The sequence below is a fragment of the Mobula birostris genome, chromosome 7 (assembly GCF_030028105.1).
Source record: "Mobula birostris isolate sMobBir1 chromosome 7, sMobBir1.hap1, whole genome shotgun sequence".
NCBI classification, from domain to species: Eukaryota; Metazoa; Chordata; class Chondrichthyes; order Myliobatiformes; family Myliobatidae; genus Mobula; species Mobula birostris.
This window is the reverse complement of record NC_092376.1, coordinates 172,307,720-172,331,272: the sequence shown is the minus strand read 5'-3', so window position 1 is coordinate 172,331,272 and position 23,553 is coordinate 172,307,720. Positions and strand designations below refer to the sequence as shown.

General features: G+C 46.7%; 1 long non-coding RNA gene across 2 annotated transcripts; it reads right to left on the bottom strand.

Annotated features, from left to right (window-relative positions):
- Positions 1-1,633: 1,633 nt before the first annotated feature.
- LOC140200895 (uncharacterized) lies at positions 1,634-22,522 on the bottom strand. Of its 2 annotated transcripts, none has more exons than XR_011886751.1 (3): positions 22,445-22,522; positions 5,900-5,998; positions 1,634-2,075 (listed from the first exon to the last, which is right to left on the bottom strand). It is a non-coding gene; the product is annotated as an uncharacterized lncRNA (long non-coding RNA). The 2 variants fall into 2 exon arrangements; XR_011886752.1 differs by lacking the exon at positions 1,634-2,075 and adding an exon at positions 5,581-5,714.
- Between the last annotated feature and the right edge of the window lie 1,031 nt (positions 22,523-23,553).

Genomic DNA, 23,553 nt, shown 5'->3' with positions numbered 1-23,553 from the left:
TGACTGTACCTTTTCCTAGAGATGCTGCCTGGCCTGCTGCGTTCACCAGCAACTTTGATGCGTGTTGCTTGAATTTCCAACATCTGCAGAATTCTTGTTGTTTGCGTTTATAAAACTCTAGTTAGGCCACATCTGCATACAGTTCTGGTTGCCCCATTATAGGATGGTGAGTCTTTGGAGAGGGTGCAGAAAACATTTATCAGGATGCTGCCTGGATTAGAGGGGATGTGCTATACCAAGAGGTTGGACAAACTTGTTTTCCTGGAATGGTGGAGGCCAAGGAGAGATCTGATAAAGGTTTATAAAATTATGAGAGGCATAGAAAGAATGGACAGACAGTATCTTTTCCCCAAGGATGAAATGTCTAATACCAGAGAGCATGCATTTAAGGTCAGAGGGGGTGATTTCATAGGAGATCTGAGGGGCAAGTTTTTTACACAGAGAGTGGTGGTTGCCTGGGATGTGCTGCCTGGGATAGTGGAAGAGACAGATACATAGAGACTTTTAAGAGGCATTTAGATAGGCACAGGAATGTGAGGAAAATGAAGGGATATGTACATTTTTGTAGGCAGAAAGGATTAATTTATTTGACCATTTGATGACTAATTTTGGGCAAAAAGGGCCTGTTCGTGTGCTGTGCTATCAAATTCAAATTTAAGTTCAAGTTTAATTATCATTCAACCGTGTATGAATATAGCCAAATGAAACAATGTTCTTCCTGGGCCAAGGTGCAAAACACATTACCAACAGCACACAGCACACTGCACATAGTATATAGTAGCACAAATAGCTCATATGGGTATGATTTCAGAAATACACAGTAATAAGGAAAATAAATTATATAGCCCAAGTCCCTGAGCTTGTTCTTCCACTGAGCCAAGACTGGAGGGCTGCACTGAGCAAACATTGAAACTATGTTCACAAAATGCTGGTGGAATGCAGCCGGCCAGGCACCATCTGTTGGAAGAGGTACAGAGGTACAATGACGAAGGATCTCGGCCTGAAACGTTGACTGTACCTCTTCCAATAGATGCTGCCCGGCCTGCTGCGTTCCACCAGCGTTTTGTGTATGTTGCTTGGATTTCCAGCATCTTCAGATTTCCTCGTGTTTGCGTTGAAACTATGTTCTTTGTATTAAAACTCCCACAGACATTCAGGGTGGGAAGCAGGGAAGTCTACTACTGTGGGATTAGAGCTTGGGCCTCTGCTCACAAGGTCAGAGAGAACCTATGGGAAAACGTGCCTCAGAGCCAAGGGCCATGGTCCCCATGGTCAGAGACTTCCCAATTACCGGCACTAGAAACAGAATGGGAAGATGGCCTGGTGAATCCTCACCCACGCACCCATGGAAAAAGAGGTGTGCTCCTGGTGTTTGTTACTGGGTGCGGAGGTGAGACTCCCTCAACTGGATTCCATCTCATGAGCAAGGAGAGAGAGAGGTTCACCAGACAAAAACGTTGCAATGAGAATACTGAACAGCTGGTGGTATTTACTGCCATTAGCTACATTAGATTATTAAATTATGAGGACACGCAGTCCTCTTTTATTGTCATTTAGTAATGCATGTATTAAGAAATGATACAATGTTTTTCCAAATGACATCACGAAAACACATGACAAACTGACTTAAAAACTAACAAAAACCACATAATTATAACATATAGTTACAACAGTGCAAAACAATACTGTAATTTGATAAGAACAAACTATGGCACGGTAAAGTCTCAGAGTCTCTCGAAAGTCCCATCATCTCACACAGACGGTGAACCTCCAGCGCCGCCAACTTGCCGATGCAGCATCCTGGAAGCATCTGACCACAGTCTGACTCCGAGTCCGTCCGAAAACTCTGAGCCTCCGACCAGCTCTCCGATACCGAGCACCATCTCTGCCGAGCGTTCCGACCCCAATCCCGGCAACAAGCAATAGGCAAAGCCGAGGATTTGGGGCCTTCATCTCCGGAGATTCTCGATCGCACAGTAGCAGTGGCAGCGAAGCGGGCATTTCAAAAGTTACTGCAGGTGTACCTCCGTACTCTCACGGCTGTCTCCATCAAATCAGGATTGTGCACGGCCCCCCTAGATACACATACGATATTCACATACACATACACATACACATACATTTATTTAATGTTAGGCTCTGCAAAAAAAATCACTAGAGATTTTGCCAGATTTAATCATAAAATTACAAGGACAAGTGATAAAACTTAATTCCTTTCAGAATGAAGTCCAGAGATGAATTAAGGGTCTAGAACGTGATGAGGTCAGAGCAGATCAGCTCTCACAGCTTACAACAACTCCAACGTTCCTCAGTTTGGTTTGAACGTGGTCTGTTGGTAAGGTGGTCCTACTACTGATCTGCTGAGGGTTTCCATGGGGGACACATTCAAATAGCAATGAGGAGGCATACAGGAATGTGAGATAGATCAGCTGGTTGAACAACAACCTCGGATTCAACGTCAGCAAGATTGTAGACTTCAGGAAGGGGAAGTCGAGGGAACACACACCAGTTCTCATTGAAGAATCAGAAGTAGAAAGAGTGAGCTGCTCCAAGTTCTTGGGCATCCACATCTCTGAAGATAGATCCTGGACCCAACATATTGATGCAACCATACAGAAGGCACACCAATGGTTCTGGTTCATTAAGAGTTTGAGGAGATTTGGCATGTCACCACAAACTCTGGCAAATTTCTACATTTGTTCGGTGGAGAGCATTCTGATGGGTCTCATCACCATCTGGTATGGAGGTTTCAATGCACCGGACGGTGGGGAGGCTACAATGCACCGGTTAGCAGGAGGCTGCAATGCACCGGACAGTGGGAGGCTACAATGCACTGACGGCGGGGAGGCTGCAATGCACCAGACGGCGGGAGGCTGCAGAGGGTGCAGACTCAGCCTCAGCCTGCTCCAACACAGGCACAGACCACCATCAAGGACTTCTTCAAGATGCAGTGCCTCAAGTAGGTGAGGACCCTCACTACCTTCTTGTTACTACCATCAGAGAGGAGGTACAGGAGCCTGACGACCCACACTCAATGTTTTAGCGAGAACTTCTTCCCCTCCACCTTGAACACTACCTTTTATTTGTCTTTTACTTGTTATTTGTCTAAGCGATAATATGGAGGAGAGGCTGAGGGAGATCTGATGGAGGAGTGATCGAGGCTGAGGGGAGATCTGATTGAGGAGGGATAGAGGCTGAAGGGAGATCTGATTGAGGAGTGTTAGAGGCCGAGGAAAGATCTGATTGAGGAGGGACAGAGGCTGAGAGGAGATCTGATTGAGGAGGGACAGAGGCTGAGGGGAGATCTGATTGAGGTGATGGAGGCTGAGGGGAGATCTGATTGAGGAGGGATGGAGGCTGAGGGGAGATCTGATTGAGGAGAGACGGAGGCTGAGGGAAGATCTGATTGAGGAGAGTCAAAGGCCGAGGGAAGATCTGATTGAGGAGGGACGGAGGCTGAGGGCAGATCTGATTGAGGAGGGACGGAAGCTGAGGGCAGATCTGATTGAGGAGGGACGGAGGTGGAGAGGAGATCTGATTGAGGAGGGACGGAGGCTGAGGGGAGATCTGATTGAGGAGGGATGGGGACTGAGGGCAGATCTGATTGAGGAGGGACGGAGCTGAGGGGAGATCTGATTGAGGAGGGACAGAGGCTGAGGGCAGATCTGATTGAGGAGGGACGGAGGCTGAGGGGAGATCTGATTGAGGAGGAACGGAGCTGAGGGCAGATCTGATTGAGGAGGGACGGAGGTGGAGGGGAGATCTGATTGAGGAGGGACGGAGGCTGAGGGGAGATCTGATTGAGGAGGGACGGAGGTTGAGGGCAGATCTGATTGAAGAGGGATGGAGGCTGAGGGGAGATCTGATTGAGGAGGGATGAGGACTGAGGGGAGATCTGATTGAGGAGGGACGGAAGCTGAGGGCAGATCTGATTGAGGAGGGACAGAAGCTGAGGGCAGATCTGATTGAGGAGGGACGGAGGTGGAGGGGAGATCTGATTGAGGAGGGACGGAGGCTGAGGGCAGATCTGATTGAGGAGGGATGGGGACTGAGGGGAGATCTGATTGAGGAGGGACGGAGGCTGAGGGGAGATCTGATTGAGGAGGGATGGGGACTGAGGGGAGATCTGATTGAGGAGGGACGGAGGTGGAGGGGAGATCTGATTGAGGAGGGACGGAGGCTGAGGGGAGATCTGATTGAGGAGGGATGGGGACTGAGGGGAGATCTGATTGAGGAGGGACGGAAGCTGAGGGCAGATCTGATTGAGGAGGGACGGAAGCTGAGGGCAGATCTGATTGAGGAGGGACGGAGGTGGAGGGGAGATCTGATTGAGGAGGGACGGAGGTGGAGGGCAGATCTGATTGAGGAGGGATGAAGGTGGAGGGGAGATCTGATTGAAGAGGGACGGAGGTGGAGGGGAGATCTGATTGAGGAGGGACGGAGGTGGAGGGGAGATCTGATTGAGGAGGGACGGAGGTGGAGGGGAGATCTGATTGAGGAGGGACGGAGGCTGAGGGGAGATCTGATTGAGGAGGGATGGGGACTGAGGGGAGATCTGATTGAGGAGGGACGGAAGCTGAGGGCAGATCTGATTGAGGAGGGACGGAAGCTGAGGGCAGATCTGATTGAGGAGGGACGGAGGTGGAGGGGAGATCTGATTGAGGAGGGACGGAAGCTGAGGAGAGATCTGATTGAGGAGGGATGGGGACTGAGGGGAGATCTGATTGAGGAGGGACGGAGGCTGAGGGCAGATCTGATTGAGGAGGGACGGAAGCTGAGGGCAGATCTGATTGAGGAGGGACGGAGGTGGAGGGCAGATCTGATTGAGGAGGGATGAAGGTGGAGGGGAGATCTGATTGAAGAGGGACGGAGGTGGAGGGGAGATCTGATTGAGGAGGGACGGAGGTGGAGGGGAGATCTGATTGAGGAGGGACAGAGGTGGAGGGGAGATCTGATTGAGGAGAGACGGAGGCTGAGGGGAGATCTGATTGAGGAGGGCCCATGGCAGTACTGTTTGATGCCCTAAATATATCGTTTGTGTCATCAATTATTGCAGTGTGTGGATGTGCTGGGGGCTACCCTCAAGTGTGCCCACGTTTCCAGTGCCAACACAGCATGCCCTCAGCCTACTAACCCCACCCCATATGTCTTTGGAATGTGGGAGGAAACTGGAGCACCAGGAGGAAACCCATGCAGTCGTGGGAGGAACAATCTTTCCAAAATCATTGCAGACATGGTGGAATTGAACCCGGTGCTCCAGATACCAGGGGAGCATCACCTCCTGCATGTTCTCTCCCAGTCACTCATACCGGGGCAGTGGATGCAGAGGAGAAGCACCTCCTGCAGTTTCCCTCCCAGTCACACACGTCCTGAGTTTGGAGTCTATCACTGTTCTTCGTTGTCACTGGCTCTAAATGCAGGAGTGCCCTCCCCTCCTGCACTATGGGAGCCCCCTCACCATCTGCCCTCCACCTCGGCCCTCTCACAGGCAGTAAACACTGTCCTGCTCAGTCACGAGATCCTGTCACAGCAACAAATAGAAGTAAAGCCTGAGGTGCTGATGAATATTCAGTGAGTCGTGTTGAATACCTGTGAAACCCTCAGGCCCGGTCAGCACATGTTTGTCTCGGGGAAAACAACTTCTGGCCCCACCAAACTGAGAAATCTCATTTGTGTGGATGCTGTGTGATGTGTTGCCCGGTTACAGATCCGCACTGCAAAATATCAGATAGTACACCATATGCAATTAAATGATTGAACTTTATAAATCTTAATCTGGATAGAGGATTAGTAAAGAAAATAAAAAGAAAAAGGGCCCATTTTAAGGAAAAAAGTCTATTGTGCATCGTTGGAGCTCACTGATATGGCTATTCATCAACCTGCTCTAAGCGTCGCTGACCTTCCGAGTGTAGGCGGCCCTCGGACCCTCACTCCTCAGTCCACTCCGTCCGGTGGTCTTCCGACTCTCTCCATTCTCGTCCTCTCTCTCCATCGCTTCCTGAGGAAAGACCACGAGAAACCAGGATCCCAGACACAGAAGAAAGAACAACATTTCTCCCATTGGATAGCCCCTGCATTCCAAAATCCCATTATCTCAAGTCATATCCCAAACATTGCTGCTACAGAGAAACCATTACATTATCAGTGGAACATTACACAGAAGCCATTACATTAGCCTTAGCAGTGAAACCTTATGGTGTGTTACACCCGTCAGTTTGTAAAGGTTTTGGGGACAGATGTCCACAGGAGTTGAAGGTGAAACTATGGAAGAGTTTGTATAGCCTCCAGTACCATCCGCTGAGTGTGCAGGACTCAGATCAGAATCAGAATCAGGTTTATTATCATTGATAAATCTGAATTTTTTTCTGTTTGGTGGCAGCAGTACAGTGCAATTCCTAAAATAGTTAACATAAGTTGCAATAATAAATGTATTTAAAATAAACAACTGTGCTAAAACAGAGCAAATTACAGTTCATTGTCCATTCAGAAATCTGATGGTGGAGGGGAAGAAGCTGTTCCTGAAACACTGACTGTGGGTCTTGAGGCTCCTGTGCCTCCTCCTTGATGGTAGCAATGAGAAGAGGGCGTGCCCTGGGTGATGGGGTCCTTAATAATGGATGCTGCCTTTTTGAGGCATCGCCTTTTGAGGGTGCCCTCAATGCTGGAGCTAGCTGTTTACAATGTTCTGTAGCTTTTTCCAATTGTGTGCATTGGCCCCTCCATATCAGGTGATGACGCAACCATTCAGACCATCTGTATGCCATCTTACATCCCTTCACATGGGAGAAGGTCTTCACTGTCTCCTCATGCCCTTCCATCACCTTGGTAAAGTGACCCAGCTCTGTGAGCTTCCTACGGTCACACAAATCTGCATTCCTACCCCTTCTGCGCAGGAGATTTAGACCACAAGACCATAAGCCATGGAGCAGAAGTCGGCCATTCGGCCCATCGAGTCTGCTCCGCCAGTTTATCATGAGCTGAACCATTCTCCCATTTAGTCCCACTCCCCTGCCTTCTCACCATAACCTTTGATGCCCTGGCTACTCGGATAGCTATCAATCTCTGCCTTAAATACACCCAATGACTTGGCCTCCACTGCTGGCCGTGGCAACAAATTCCACAGATTCACCACCCTCTGGCTAAAAAAATTTCTTCGCATCTCTGTTCTGAATGGGCGTCCTTCAATCCTTAAATCATGCCCTCTGGTACTAGACTCCCCCATCATGGGAAACCAGGATGCTGCCTGGATTAGAGACATGGCTTATGAGGATAGGTTGAGTGAGTTAGGGTTTTTCTCTTTGGAGTGAAGGAGGATGAGAGGTGATGTGACAGAGGTGTACAGGATGATAAGATGCATAGATAGAGTGGATGGCCAGAGACCTTTTCCCAGAGTGAAAATGTTTAATATAATTTTAAGATGATTGGAGGAAAGTACTGGGGGAATGTCAAACGGAGGTTTTTTACAGAGTGGTGGGTTTGTGGAACTCACTGCTGCGGATGCTGGTAGAGGCAGATACATTAGGGACATTTAAGAGACTGTTAGATAGATGATAAAGATGTGGGAAGGAAGGGTTAGATTGACCTTGGAATAGGTTAGAAGGCTGGCACTACATTGTGGGCTGAAGGATCTGTACTGTACTATTACTGTTCCATGTTCTTTGTTATACTTCTGCATCTTTCCTCATACTTCTTCTCCCTTCCATTCCAGTCCTGATGAAGGGACTTGGCCAGAAACATCTATGGCTTATTCCCCTCCATCGATGCTGCCTGACTTACTGAGTTCCTCCAGCATTTTTGTGTGTTACTCCACAGCCTTTGTTTGTTCAGCTGGCAGGAAGCTCTGGCGAAGGAAGCTTTGTGCACGGTGCCCAGGGAAGTACAGAGCTGTGCAAATGCCACGATGCTATTTTAGATTACTGCCTAGCTTCTCTTTTTGTGTCTGATCAGTTCCATGGGGTCTGTGTGCTGGCTAATTTCCTCTCTGCCTGTCTTCCTCTCTTGTGTTTATTTTTACACTCTCAGGGGCTGGACCAGAGCGATAGGCGTCTGCTGGTGCAGAATTGATTGACCCTGCAGTGCGGGGAAGTGGGATAATAGAGGGGGCCGCAGCTGACGCTGAGAAGTCATTAAGAGATGTCAGTCTTTGAGCAACAAGGCTGTGTGAGTGAATGCCTGTCTTACCCTCTGCAGGGATGAACTTAAATCAATTCTAAGTGAAGTGATGCCTCTGATGAGGATTAGCTAGGATTTTATTTAATTCTCTGGCACAGGACATCAACAATGAGGCTGTACGGAATAAAATAAGGGAGGATAAAAAGGTTTTACTTACTAGGATCTAGAGACCCTCCAACAGTTGGATGGAGAGAGGAGACTTATAGAGCCGTAGAGCAATACATCACAGAGCAGACAGGCAGTATCCTTTCCCCAGGGTTGAAATGTCTAATCCCAGAGGGGCTGCATTTAAGGTGAGAAGGGGTAATTTCGAAAGAGATGTGAGGGTCAAGATTTTTATACAGAGTGGTGGGCACTGTAACGTGCTGCCTGGGGTGGTGGTAGAGGCAGAGACATTAGAGGCTTTTAAGCGACGTTTAGATAGGCACATGAATGAGAGGAATATGGAACGATATGGACATTGTGTAAGATTAGTTTAGTTAACCATTTGATTATTAATTTAATTGGCTCAGCACAACATTGAGGGCTGAAGGGCCTGTTCCTGTGCTGTACTGTTCTATGTTCTAGATATAGGCCCTTCACCCCAACCAGTTCATGCAGACCATGGTGTCCACCTGTTGTTCTAATTTCCCACGTACAGCCCATAACCCCCAAAGCTCCCCCCACCCCCCACGTGTCCATTGGAGAAATCAGTGCCTGATGTCTGTGAACCTGCTAGTCCATTGGAGATTGGAGTCTGGGGGATCGCCTGTCTCGTGGTTGCCGGACTGTATACGAGCATCAGTGGGAGGGAGGAGACGGGGTTGTTTCGCTACTGTTGCTTTGTTGCTTTTTGTGTTCAATGTTGTTTTGCGGAGCATTGTGGGAAGGCTATGTTGGCACTGGAATGTGCCGGCCTTCCCCATATTGTGCTAACTCTGACTGAAATATGATCAGTGTTCACTGTGTGCTCCCCCTCTTCCGCTGGCCCAGCCTTATGAACTTCTACCACTCGTCTGCAGCTGCACTGGGCGATAGTTCAGCAGCCTCCCCTCACTCTGCTACTGTCTCATGAGATGTTCGGTTACTGAAATCCAAGGCCATCACCAATTCGTTATTGTACATCAGAAATTTTCCTCCATGTTTGAACAGGATCTGCCAGCATTGAATAGACAAAATCTGATGAGGAGGAATTGGCGTGGTTTTGCCGTGGAACTTTGTGTATAACAAGCCTTTTAGTGTTTTTGAAGAGATAGCCAAAAAGGTAGATAAGGCTAGGGCAGTGGATATTGTATTTTGGACTTCAGCAAGGCCTTCGGCATGGTCCCATATGACAAGCTGGTCTGGAAGATCCCATGGAATCCCGTGAGAACATTATCACTATCTTCCTTCTTGAGGAAAGGAACAACTTTAATTACTCATCAGTCTTCCCGGACCTCGTCTGTGGCTAGAAAGGGCACAAAGATCTTGGTCAAGGCCCCAGTAATTTCATCTCTTACTTGTCTCCACCTTAATATCCTTGAAAAGAACTTACCCAACATAATATTCTTTAAGAGACCCTATCCTACCTTTATCAAACTCTAGTTATCTGAGTATTGTGTACGGTTCTGGTCGTTCCATTATAGGAAAGATGTCAAGGCTTTGGAGAGGGTGCAGGAGACGTTTACCAGGATGCTGCCTGGATTAGAGAGCATGTGCTATAACAAAAGGTTGGACAAACTTGGGTTGTTTTCCTTGGAGTGGCAGAGTCTGAGAGGAGATCTGAGAGAGGTTTATTGGATTGTGAGAGGCATCGATAGAGTGGACAGAGAGTGCCTGTTTCCCAAGGTTGAAATATCTAATACCAGAGGGCATGCACTGAAGATGAGAGGGGGTAAATTCAAAGGAGATAACCATATAAACCATATAACAAATACAACACGGAAACAGACCATCTCGGCCCTTCCAGGTAACATTCTGGTAAATCTCCTCTGTACTCTTTCTATGCTGTTGACACCTTTCCTATAATTCGGTGACCAGAACTGTACACAATGCTCCAAATCTGGCCTCACTAATGCCTTGTACAATTTCAACATTGCATCCCAACTCCTATACTCAATGCTCTGATTTATAAAGGCCAGCATACCAAAAGCTTTCTTCACCACCCTATGCACATGAGATTCCACCTTCAGGGGACTATGCACCATTATTCCTAGATCCCTCTGTTCTCCTGCATTCTTCAATGCCCTACCATTTACCATGTATGTCCTATTTTGATTAGTCCTACCAAAATGTAGCACCTCACACTTATCAGCATTAAACTCTATCTGCCATCTTTCAGCCCACTCTCCTAACCGGCCTAAATCTCTCTGCGAGCTTTGAAAACCTACTTCGTTCTCCACAACTCCACCTATCTTAGTATCATCTGCATACTTACTAATCCAACTTGCCACCCCATCATGTGAGGGACAAGCTTTTTACACAGAGAGTGGTGGGTGCATGGAATGGTGGAGGCAGATACGATAGAAGTTTTTAAGAGATGTATAGATAGGGACATGAATGTGAAGAAAATGGAAGGGTATAGACATTGTGTAGGCAGAAGAGATTAGTGTAGTTGGTTATTTGATTAGGAATTTATTTGGTTTGACACAATATTGTGGGCTGAAGGGCCTGTTCCTGTATTATACTGTTCATGATTCTGTGCTTTACCTCTTTCCCAAAGTGCTCTAGCATATCGGTAAACTCCAACCTGATCTTACCATCCTCCACATCTTGATGAAGGGTCTTGACCTGAAACGTTGACTGTTTATTCCTCTCCATAGACGCTGCCTGACCAGCTGAGTTCCTCCAGCATTTTCACTGTGTTATTCTCCACATCCTCCCCCTTATATTGATTTTAAGTTTATAATGAGTTATGCCTTTGCACGTTACTGCTGCCGCAAAAACAGCAAACTTTATGTCGCATAAGAGAATGATAGTAAACTTGATACTGATTTGATTGAGACATGCTTTAACTCTTATTTGCAAAACATTCTCCTACAAATAACCATGTAACCATATAACAATTACAGCACGGAAACAGGCCATCTCGGCCCTTCTAGTCTGTGCCGAACTCTTACTCTCACCTAGTCCCACCCACCCGCACTCAGCCCATAACCCTCCATTCCTTTCCTGTCCATATATCTATCCAATTTAACTTTAAACGACAACATCGAACCTGCCTCAACCACTTCTGCTGGAAGCTCGTTCCACACAGCTACCACTCTCTGAGTAAAGAAGTTCCCCCTCATGTTACCCCTAAACTTTTGCCCTTTAACTCTCAACTCATGTCCTCTTGTTTGAATCTCCCCCACTCTCAATGGAAAAAGCCTATCCACGTCAACTCTATCTATCCCCCTCATAATTTTAAACACCCCCCCTCAACCTTCTACGCTCCAAAGAATAAAGACCTAACTTGTTCAACCTTTCTCTGTAACTTAGGGGATGAAACCCAGATTCACACAAAACTGGTGGTCAGTGCCTGAGCTCAGGGGACTCATCTCACAACTTTTGGCAGATTGCTGAAGTCTGTCCGATCTCTCAGTCACACTTTGACATTATCTGATGCCTCCATTCCTCTGGATGTATCTCCCTTAAATTCATCCTGCCTATTTCTACAGTCTGTGAAATAGCCCCCCCAGCCCCTCCTCCCCCCCAGCCACCAGCCCTCCCTTTCACAGGCTCAGGTCAACGAACTAACCAGTCTTCTCAAGGACATGTCATCCTGTGGTTTTTTGACACAGAGGTGTTTGGTCGGGGTAAACTCTGTACCTAACAATAATGAAAGAGGAGATTTACCAGGATGCTGCCTGGTTTAGAGAGTATGCATTATGATCAGAGATTAAGGGAGCTAGGGCTTTACTCTTTGGAGAGAAGGAGGATGAGAGGAGACATGATAGAGGTGTACAAGATAATAAGAGGAATAGATAGAGTGGATAGCCAGCGTCTCTTCCCCAGGGCACCACTGCTCAATACAAGAGGACATGGCTTTAAGGTAAGGGGTGGGAAGTTCAAGGGGGATATTAGAGGAAGGTTTTTTACTCAGAGAGTGGTTGGTGTGTGGAATGCACTGCCTGAGTCAGTGGTGGAGGCAGATACACTAGTGAAATTTAAGAGACTACTAGACAGGTATATAGAGGAATTTAAGGTGGGGGAGTTATATGGGAGGCAGGGTTTGAGGGTTGGCACAACATTGTGGGCTGAAGGGCCTGTAATGTTCTGGACTATTCTATGTTTTATGTTCTATGAAAGGAAGTTCAAAGTTCAAAGTAAATTTATTATCAAAGTGCACATAAAACTTTGAGATTCATTTTCTTTCTGCTATTCACATGAGAAAAGCAATACGGCACAGTGAGAAACTATTCATAAAATACACAGACTGACAAATAATCAATGTGCAAATGAAGGCAAACTGTGCAAATGATAATGAGAACATGACAGCAGGATGGGGATGGGACCCAGAGTGCCAGGACATTATGGAAAGGTTATGGAGGCAGATGTTGGTCAGACCTCAGACCGAGTCAGGAATCAAAAGGTTGAGCATGGTGCAACTTGTGTCCTGAGTTCAATGCAAGAAGTACCGTAGGAAAGGCAGATGAGCTCAGGGCTGGGATCAACACCAAGAACTGTGACATTGCAGCTATTAGTGAGACTTGGTTGTAGGAGGGACAGGACTGGCTGCTCGATATTCTGGCTTCCGTTGTTTTAGATGTGACAGAGCGGGAGGGATTAAAGGAGGAGGGGTGGTGTTACTTGTCAGGGAAAGTGTCACAGCAGTGCTCCATCAAGCCACTCTCAGGGTCGCTCAGCTCGCTGTCGTCTAGGGAAACAGCCCCGGCCCCGCCAAACTGGGTAATTCGTTTGTGTGGATGCTGTGTGATGTACCCCACCCCGCCCAAATAACAGACAATACACCAGATACGATTAAATGATTTACAGTTTATAGATATTACTAGAACTATATAATTAAGAGAGAATAAAATATAAAAGGAAAATAAAAGGCGCCACACTTATCAAAGTTCAATCTCTTCATGCACAAAACAGTTAGAGCTCAGGACCCTTCTTCTTCACCCTGCGACCCCTCGGACCACCTCAACCGGCCGCCTGGGACCAACAACGGTGGTCGACCAGCCGCTCCACACGAGTCCGTCTCCGTCTCCTTGCCGAACGCCCTCCTCGGGGTCCGACCCCGTTAGCGGACATCACAGCACCTCATCCATCCTCTGTCTCGCTCTCCCGCCTTCTGCCCCAAAACCCCGCGCATACAGTATCTTCAAATACACCAAAACCGTAACAACTATCCCAATTGGTTAATAACATATTTCTTATCACACTCTAAACCAAAACAAGCTTCTAGTGCAAACTTTCTCAGCGTTTAACACAACAAAGTCGCATTCTCCAGATTAACATAACAAAGATGCCATTTTAATTAGCCTCCGCAGTAACATAAAAGTCAAAACCCCGTTACATAAGAAAGGTATGTTCATGTTAAGGGACTATATTACAGACCACCCAACAGTCCAAGGGATTTAGAGGAACAAATTTGTGAAAAGATCCACTCTGCTGCAAGAAGCATAAGTTTGTTATGGTAGATGATTTTAACTTCCGCCATATTGACTGGCATTCCATCGTGTAAAAGGACCAGATCGGACGGAGTTTGTCATCACCTCTGCATCATCTCCCGGGAGGGAGGAGAAGGTGGCGGCACAATGGCAGTGTGCGCGGCCACTTCGATGATGATATCTGTTATCTGTCAAGTAGGGGACAGTGCACAATTCTGATTTGATGTGGAGATAGACGTGAGAGCACGGAGGAACGTCTGGAAAACTTCTGAAATGCCCTCTTCGCTGCCTCTGCTATTGCGTGGTAACCCGAATCTCCGGAGCTGAAGGCCCCGAAATCCTTGGCTTTGCGTGTTTCAGCGGCCGGGGAGAGATTGAAGGCGCTCGGCAGAGGATGGCGCTCGGGAGGCTGTATCGGAGAGGCTGGTCGGAAGCTCGGAGTTTTCGGACGGATTGACTCAGTGTCGGCTGTGGTCGGCTGCTTCCAAGGTATCGGCAAGCTTATGGTACCTGGAGGTTTATGGCAGGGAGTTTCTCTCTTTTGCCAGCTGCTATCGGGGACTCGGGAGTCGATCGACTCGGGACCTTGAGACTTTTTTTACTGTTCCCATGGTCTGTTCTTCATCAAATTATGGTATTGCTTTGCACTGCTGTAACTATATGTTATAATTATGTGGTTCTGTCAGTGTTAGTCTTTGGTCTGTCCTGTTTTCTTTGATATCACTCTGGAGGAACATTGTATCATTTCTTAATGCATGTATGCATTTCTAAATGACAATAAAGGAGGAGTGAGTGTTCTCATAACCTAAAAAAATGTGTTCAGGGAATTTTCTTTCATCAGTCTGTAGAAGTCCCAATGAGAGAGTGTGTGATACTGGATCTGCTATTTGGGAATGAGACAGGGCAGATGACAGGAGTTTGTGTAAGAGAACACTTTGCCTCCAGTGATCACAATGCCATTGATTCCAAAGTAAATATGCAAAGAGATAGGTCTGGCTATGGGTTGAGATTCTAAATTGGAGAAAGGCCAAGTTAGACAGTACCAGAAACAATCTGTCAAGTGTAGATTGGGACAGGCTGCTTTCTGGCAAAGGTGTACTTGGAAAGTGGGAGGCCTTCGAAAATGAAATGTTGAGAGTACGAAGCTTGAATGTGCTTGTTAGAATAAAAGCTAAAGATAACAAGTGTAGGGAACCTTGCTTTTCAAGAGATATTTAAGTCCTTGTTAAGGGAAAAAAAGACGCATAGCAGGAATAGGCAAGTCATATCAACTGAGGTGCTTCTGGAGTATAAGACATGCAAGACAACAGGTTAAGAAAGACATCAGGAAGGGTAAAAGAAAGCATGAAGTTGCTCTCGTCAACAAGGTGAAGGAGAATCCTAAGGGATTCTACATATATGCTAAGAACAAAATTATTGCAAGGGACAAAACTTATTTCCTCTGGAAGATCAGAATGCTAATCCATGTGTGGAGCCTAAACAGATGGAGGAGATCTTAAATGAATTCTTTGCACCCGTATTTACTCAGGAGACAGACCCTGTACAGATTTCAGAGGAGGAAGTGTTTGCTACCCTGAGGCAAATCAGGGTGGATAAATCCTCAGGGCATGGCAAGGTGCTCCCTCAGACCCTATAGGAGGCAATGGAGAAATTGGCCGAGGCCCTAGCAGAGATATTTAAATCAATCTTAGCAACAGGAAAGGTGCCAGAGGACTGGATGATAGCCAATGTTGTTCCACTGTTTAGAAAATAGAACATAGAACATAGAAATCTACAGCACATTACAGGCCCTTCGGCCCACAAATTTGTACCGACCAGATAACTTGCTCTCGAAACTGTCTAGAATTTCCCTACCTCTATTTTTCTAAGCTACATGTACCTATCTAAGAGTCTCTTAAAAGACCCTATTGTATCTGCTTCTACCACCATCGCCAGCAGTGCATTCCACGTACCCATCACTCTCTGTGTGAAAAACTTACCACTGACATCCTCTTTGTACCTACTTCCAAGCATCTTAATCTGTGCCCCCTCATGTTAGCCATTTTAGACCTGGGAAAAAGCCTCTGACAATCCACACGATCAATGCCTCTCATCATCTTATACACCTCTATCAGGTCACCTCTCATCCTCCATCACTCCAAGGAGAAAAGGCCAAGTTCACTCAACCTATTCTCATAAGGCATGCTCCCCAATCCAGGCAACATCCTTGTAAATCTCCTTTGCACTCTCGCTATGGTACCCTCATCCTTCCTGTAGTAAGGTGACCAGAGCTGAGCACAGTACTTCAAGTGGACTCTAACCAAGGTCTTATTTAGCTGGTAACATGGCTTTAAACATAAACCAGGAAATTATAGGTCGGTGAGTCTGACATTAGTAATGGGAAAGTTATTGGAAGGTATTCTAAAGGACTGGATATATGAGTATTTGGATAAGCATGGACTGATGAAAGATAGTCAGCATGGCTTTGTGCATGCTAGGTCATGTCTAACCAATCTTATAGAGTTTTTTGAGGAGGTTACCAGGAAAATGGATGAAGGCCAGGCAGTGGATGTTGCCTACATGGGCTTTAGCAAGGCATCTGACAAGGTCCCGCATGGGAGGTTGATCAAGAAGGTTCAGTCACTCGGCATTCAAGATGAGGTAGTAAATCGGATTAGACATCGGCTTTGTGGGAGAAGCCAGAGAGTGCTCGTAGATGGCTGCCTCTCTGACTGGAGGCCTGTGACTAGCCTAGTGTCACAGCGGTCGGTGCTGGGTCCTTTATTGTTTGTCATCTATATCAATGATTTGGATGAATGTGGTTAACTGGATCAGCAAAATTTTGCATGACGCCAAAACCGGGGATGTAGTGGACAGTGAGGAAGGATATTATGGGTTGCAGTGAGATTTGCATCAGTTGGAAAAATGGCAGATGGGATTTAATACAGAGAAATGTGAGGTGTTTCACTTCAGTAGGACCAACCAGGGTAGGTCTTACACAGTGAACGGGAGGGCACTGAGGAGTGTGGTAGAACAAAGGGATCTGGGAATACAGGTCCCTAATCGTGTACTTCCTCTGGACCCTCTCCAGTGCTGGCACATCCTTTGTTAGATAAATGGCCCAAAACTGCTCACAATACTTCAATGCCTTATGAGGGCACAGCCTCAGAACAGAAGAATGTCCCTTTAGAAGAGAGAAGAGGACGAGTTTCTTTAGCCAGGTGGAATGATGGAATGGGTCGAACGATATAATTCTGCTCATGTGTCTTATGGTCTATGGTCTTCTAAAGCCTCATGTGTTGTAGGGTCCTTGAAAGTGAGTCTATAGGTTGTGGAATCGGTTTTGTGTTGAGGTGAGTGAAGTTATCCATGCTGGTTCAGGACCCTGATATTTGAGGGGTAATAATAATGGCCGGGGGAAGGGGCACAGTAGCGTAGTGGTTAGTACAACATTTTGCAGTACGGCCAAAGTGGGTTCAGTTGCCACCAGTGCCTGGGTACCGAGTTTGTGCGTTCTCCCTGTGACCATGTGTGTTTCCTCTGGGTGCTTTGGTTTCTCCCACAGTCCAAAGGTGGTAATGGGTGGTAAATTAGTTGGCCATTGTAACTTGTCCTGTGATTGGGCTGGTGTTAGATTGGGGGCTTGCTGGGTGGCGTGGCTCAAAGGGCTGGAAGGGCCGATTCTGTACTGTATCTCAATAAAATAAAATAAATTAAATATCCGGACCTGCCTCTCAGTTTTTTTGCACTACCTTACTTTCCATTTTTCTATTTTCTATTTATGATTTATAATTTAAATTTTAATATTTACTAATTTTTACTATTTTTAATATTTTTAATCTAGGGAGGGGGAAGCGCAGAATCTAATGTCGCTATGATGATTGTACGTTCTAGTATCAATTGTTTGGCGATAATAAAGTATAAAGTATAAAAATAACTGTTTCTGAATTTGTTAGTTTGGCTCCCTAGTCTCCTGTACCTTCTTCCTGATGGCAGCAACCAGGAGAGGGATTGACCTGGGTGATAGGGATCCTGGTGATGGAAGCTGCCTTCTTGTGGTGGTGCTCCTTGTAAGAGTACTCAGTGGTGGGGAGGGCTTTGCCCCTGATGGAATGGGCTGTATCTACTTTCTGTAGTTACTATACATGACTCCCGTATTCATTTGTCCCTCCCCACTGATCTTCCTTCTGGCACTTAGCCCTGCATACAAGACCCAGGCTACACCTGCCCCAACACATCCTGTCTCACCATGATTCAGGACCCCAAGCTGTCCTTCCAGGTGAGGCAACACTTCATCTGCAAGTCTTTTGGAGTCATCTATTGTATCCGGTTCTCCTGCTGCAGCCTCCGCTACATTAGTGAGCCCCAACGTAAATTAGGATCTGCTTTGTTGAGCACCTTTGCTCTGTTTGCCACGAAAGATGGGATTTCCTGATGTCTACCAATTTCACTTCTACTTCCCATTCCCATTCCAACATGTCGATTCATGGATTCCTCTACAATGATGAGAATGCTTGTATACTCTGGAATTTAGAAGGCTGAGAGGGCATCTTATTGAAACATATAAGATTATTAAGGGATTGGACACGCTGGAGGCAGGAAGCATGTTCCCGCTGATGGGTGAGTCCAGAACCAGAGGCCACAGTTTAAGAATAAGGGGTAGGCCATTTAGAATGGAGTTGAGGAAAAACTTTTTCACCCAAAGAGTGGTGGATATATGGAATGCTGTGCCCCAGAAGGCAGTGGAGGCCAAGTCTCTGGATGCTTTCAAGAAAGAGATGGATAGAGCTCTTAAAGATAGCGGAATCAAAGGTTATGGGGATAAGGCAGGAACTGGATACTAATTGTGGATGATCAGCCATGATCACAGTGAATGGCGGTTCTGGCTCAAAGAGCCGAGTGGCCTACTCCTGCACCTATTGTCTATTGTCTATTGTCTATTGAAGCCATACTCAGATTGGAGGAGCAATACCTCATATCCTTCTGGGTAACCTCCAACCTGATGGTATGAACATTAACTTCAACTTTTGTTAATTTCTCCTCCCTTACCCTTACCCTTCTCTCTTTTTCCATTCCCCATCCTGGCTCCCATCTCACCCCTGCCTGTTACCCTCCCCTGGGTTCCCTCTTCCTTCCTTTTCTCCCATGGCCCACTCTCCTCTCTATCAGATTCCTTCTTCTTCAGCACTTTACCACCTATCACCTCTCAGCTTCTGACTTCATCCCTCCTCCCCCACTCACCTTCCCCTCACCTAGTCTCACCTTCCACTCCCCCAACCCCAGAATTCTCCCCTCTTCCCTCCCTACCTCATACTCAGCTGCTCCCTCCTCCTCCTCTATCCCTCCCTCTCTCATGCCCACCAACCCTTCTTTGATGTTTTGTTGACCCGGCGGCAATTGAATCTAATTTCTCTGCCCGCACATCGTTGGCATGTGGAATACACTGGAGAACCCAAAGGAAACCCTCACAGTCCAGGGGAGAATGCGCGGACAATGCCAGAGATTGGGATTGAACTCGGGAGCCGGCAGCACTGGGCACTGCACGTCTGAGATTTCTTGCTCTTTAAGAGCCTTTCGCAGCCGTGGTGATGAGAGATTAGAGCAATATCTGGGTCAAATCCTCTCCTTATTCATCAGTCTTCATATAGTTAATTTATAATGTGATTAATACACCATTAATGCACAGGCCCTTCTATCATCAATCAATTACCAGTCATTTTTAATCACTCGACAGCCCTAATTATAACATTATGTTAAAAATGTTGATAATGTTGTTAGTTTATTACATAAGACTGTAATATTAATCATGAGTAAAGATTATCAGATAATAACAAGATCAAAGTCCATCTCATTATGTACAGAACTGTAAGAGCAGTGTAGGCCATTCTGCCCCTCAAACTTGCTTCTCCCATTCTTAGCTAACACCCATTTCAATCCGAAATTCCCATCCTCTTCCCACACCCGTTTCTCAGCAAAGCTGCTGAGAAAGTGTTGAGAGTACAATATGGGATTGATGTAAATGGGTGCTTTGTGGCTGTCATGAAGCTAATGGCAGAAGAGCTTGTTTCTGTGATGTGTATAGACATGATTCCTATTCTGTCTCTACAAAATTATGAGCAGTTTTGGGTTCCTCTACGTAAGAAAGGGCGTACTGGCATCGAAAGGGTCCAAAGGAGGCTCATGAGAATGATTCTGGGAATGAAAGATTTAATGTGTGAGCAACGTTTGATGGCTCTGGGCCTGTACTCGCTGGAGTTTAGAACAATGAGGGGGTTCTCACTGAAACCTATTGAATATTGAAAAGCTAGATAGAGTGGATGCAAAGAGGATGTTTCTTATAGTGGGGGAGTCTAGGACCAGAGGGCACAGCCTCAAAACAGAGGGATGTCCCTTTAGAAAAGAAATGAGGAGGAATTTCTTTAGCCAGAGGGTGGTAAAAGACGACGAGAGGAGAGAGAGAAGTGCGCCGTGCGTGCGCAGCCCTCCGGTGAAAAATGATATTGTATCCGTTAAATAGGGTCGTGGACAATTCTGATTTGATGGAGCAGGACGTGAAAGCACAGAGGAACATCTGGAAAAATTTCTGAAACGTCAGTTCGCTGCTGTTGTTACTGCGTGATCGGGAATCTTTCGGAGGGAAGGCCTCAAAATCCCCGGCTTTGCCTGCTGTTGGCGACCGAGGTTGAGGTCGAATCGTTCGGATAGAGATGGCGCTCAGTACTCAGTGTCGGAGAGCTGATCAGAGGCTCTAAGTTTTCGGATGACTCAGAGTCGGACCGTGGTCGGGTATGGCAGGGAGAGTTTTTCTTCCTTCTCCCGTCTGCATGAGATGTGGGACATTTGAGAGACTTTGAACTTTTTACTGTGCTCATGGACTTCTTCATCAAGTTATGGTATTGTTGCACTGTTGTAACTATATGTTATAATTATGTGGTTTTGTTAGTTTTTTTTTAGTCTTGGTCTGTCCTGTGTTTTGTGATATCACACCGGAGGACTATTGTATCATTTCTTAATGCATGCATTACTAAATGACAATAAAAGAGGACTGCGTGTCTTCATAATCTAAATCAGTGGAATTCATTGCCACAGACAGCTGTGGAGGTCAAGTCTTTGAGTATATTTAAAGCAGAGGTTGATAACTTCTTGATCAGTCAGGGTGTCAAAGGTTACGGGGGGGTTGAGGCAGGAGAATGAGGTTGAGAGGGATAGAATGGTAGAGCAGACTCAATGGACCAAATAGCCTAATTTTGCTCCTAAATCTTATGGTTTTTATCCTCTGCTCTTCACTGTGCTTGAACATAGAACACAGATCACAGATCACTGCAGAACACTACAGTCTCTTCAGCCCACCATCTTGTGCCAACCACTGAACCTACTTCAAGATCAATCTAACCCTTCACTCCCACGTAGCCTCCCATTTTCCTATCATCCATGTTCCTGTCTAAGAATCTCTTAAATGTCCCGAATGTACCTACAAGTACCACCAGCCCCGGAAGGGTGTTCCACACACCCACCACTCTCTGTGTAAAAAACCCACCTCTGACATTCCCCTTACAACTTCCTCAAATCACCTTAAAATTATCCCCCCCGGTATTAGTCACTTCCGCTCTGTCCGCTCGATCCATGCCTCATCATCTTGTACACCTCTATCAAGTCATCTCTTGCTCGCTCCAGACAGAAGCTCCAGCTTGCTCAACCCTTCCTCATAAGAGCTCTCTAATCCAGGCAGCATCCTGGTAAATCTCTTCTGCACCCTCTCTAATCCAGGCAGCATCCTGGTAAATCTCCTCTGCACCCTCTCTAATCCAGGCAGCATCCTGGTAAATCTCCTCTGCACCCTCTCTAATCCAGGCAGCATCCTGGTAAATCTCCTCTGCACCCTCTCTAATCCAAGCAACATCCTGGTAAATCTCCTCTGCACCCTCTCTAGCCCAGGCAGCATCTTGGTAAATCTCCTCTGCACCCTCTCTAATCCAGGCGGCATCTTGGTAAATCTCCTCTGCACCCTCTGTATTCCAGGCGGCATCCTGGTAAATCTCCTCTGCACCTTCTCTAATCCAGGCAGCATCCTGGTAAATCTCCTCTGCACCCTCTCTAATCCAGGCGGCATCCTGGTAAATCTCCTCTGCACCCTCTCTAATCCAGGCAGCATCCTGGTAAATCTCCTCTGCACCCTCTCTAATCCAGGCAGCATCCTGGTAAATCTCCTCTGCACCCTCTCTAATCCAGGCAACATCCTGGTAAAACTCCTCTGCACCCTCTCTAATCCAGGCAGCATCCTGGTAAATCTCCTCTGCATCCTCTCTAAAGCTTCCACATCCTTCCTGTAACGAGGCAACCAAAATGTGGTGAGACCATTCTCCTGTACTCTGTCCCTCCAAGCCCTGCAACCTCACTCCATTTTGATCATGAGTAATCTTTCACTTTCTCTCTGAAATAGAATGTTTCACATCCTCCTACATTAGTCCCTGTTTGTCAGATCTTTGCCCACTCATATAATCTAAAAACATCTCTCTGTAGCTTTCCTACTTCCTTGTCACAACTGATCCTGTCCTGTCATCCACACCTCCATTCTTGCCCCTACATCAACCATGACCTCACATTCAGAATCAGAATCAGGTTTAATATCTCTGGCACATGTCATGACATTTGTTGTTCTGGGTTCATTGTCCATTCTGAAACCTTATGGTGATGGGGAAGAAGCTGTTCCTAAAATATTCTGTGTCTTCACATACCTGTGCCTGCTTCTTCGTGGTAGCAGTGAGAAGAGGACATGCCCTGGGTGAGGGGGCTCCTTAATGATGGATGCCGACTTTTAAAGTCATTGTCTATGGAAGATGTCCTCGACGCTGTCGATGCTAGTGCTCATGATGGAGCTGTCCGAGTTTCCAACTCTCTGCAGCTTTTACTGATCCTGTGCAGTGGCCTCTGCATACCGTTTAGAATGATCGCCAAAGCACATCTGCAGAAATTTGCAAGTCTTTGATTACATTTCAAATCTCCTCAAACTCTGAATGAAATATAGCCACTGTTATGCCTTATCTGTAATTGCATCAGTAGGACAGAACTTCAGAGATGTTGACACCCAGGAGTTTGAAACTGCTCACCCTTTCACTTCTGATACCTCAATGACAACTGGTATGTGTTCCGTTGACTTCCCTTTCCTGAAGTTCACCACCAGTTCCTTGGTCTTACTGACAATGAGTGCAAGGCTGATGTTGGGACACCGCTCAGCTGCCTGTACACCTCACTCCTCTATGCCTCTTCTAAAAACTTCCATGGCTTTCCCACGGCCGAGTCTCCCGCCCAAAGCGTTGGCTGGTTCGTCCTCAGAAATGCAGCATGTCCAGGAGCAGGTCAGGGTCTGGGGGTGCTGTGGTGAGGGACTCAAGTCCCAACAGCCCATAGTGTGTGAATCCTAACAGCCCAAGCTGTGTGAACGAACCCTCCCCACTTGCCTGGGTGAGTCTGGCTCCAACAACTCTCGAGAAGCTCAACACCATCTGGTCATCAAATCATGGAGCACTGCAGCACAGAGACAGCCACTTTGGCCTATCTAGTCTGTGCCGAACATTTAAACTGCCTCGTCCCATCGACCTGCACCCAGACCATCCATATCTCTCCCGATGTACCGATGCAAATTTCTCTTCAATGTTGCAATCAACCCGCATCCACCACTCGCGCTGGCAGTTCAGTCCACACTCTCACCACTCTCTGAGTGGTCCCCCTCATTGTTCCCTTAAACATTTCACCTTTCACCCTTAACCCATAATCTCTAGTTGTAGTCTCACCCTGCAGTAGAAAAAACCTGCTTGTATTTACCCTATCTATACCCGTCACAACC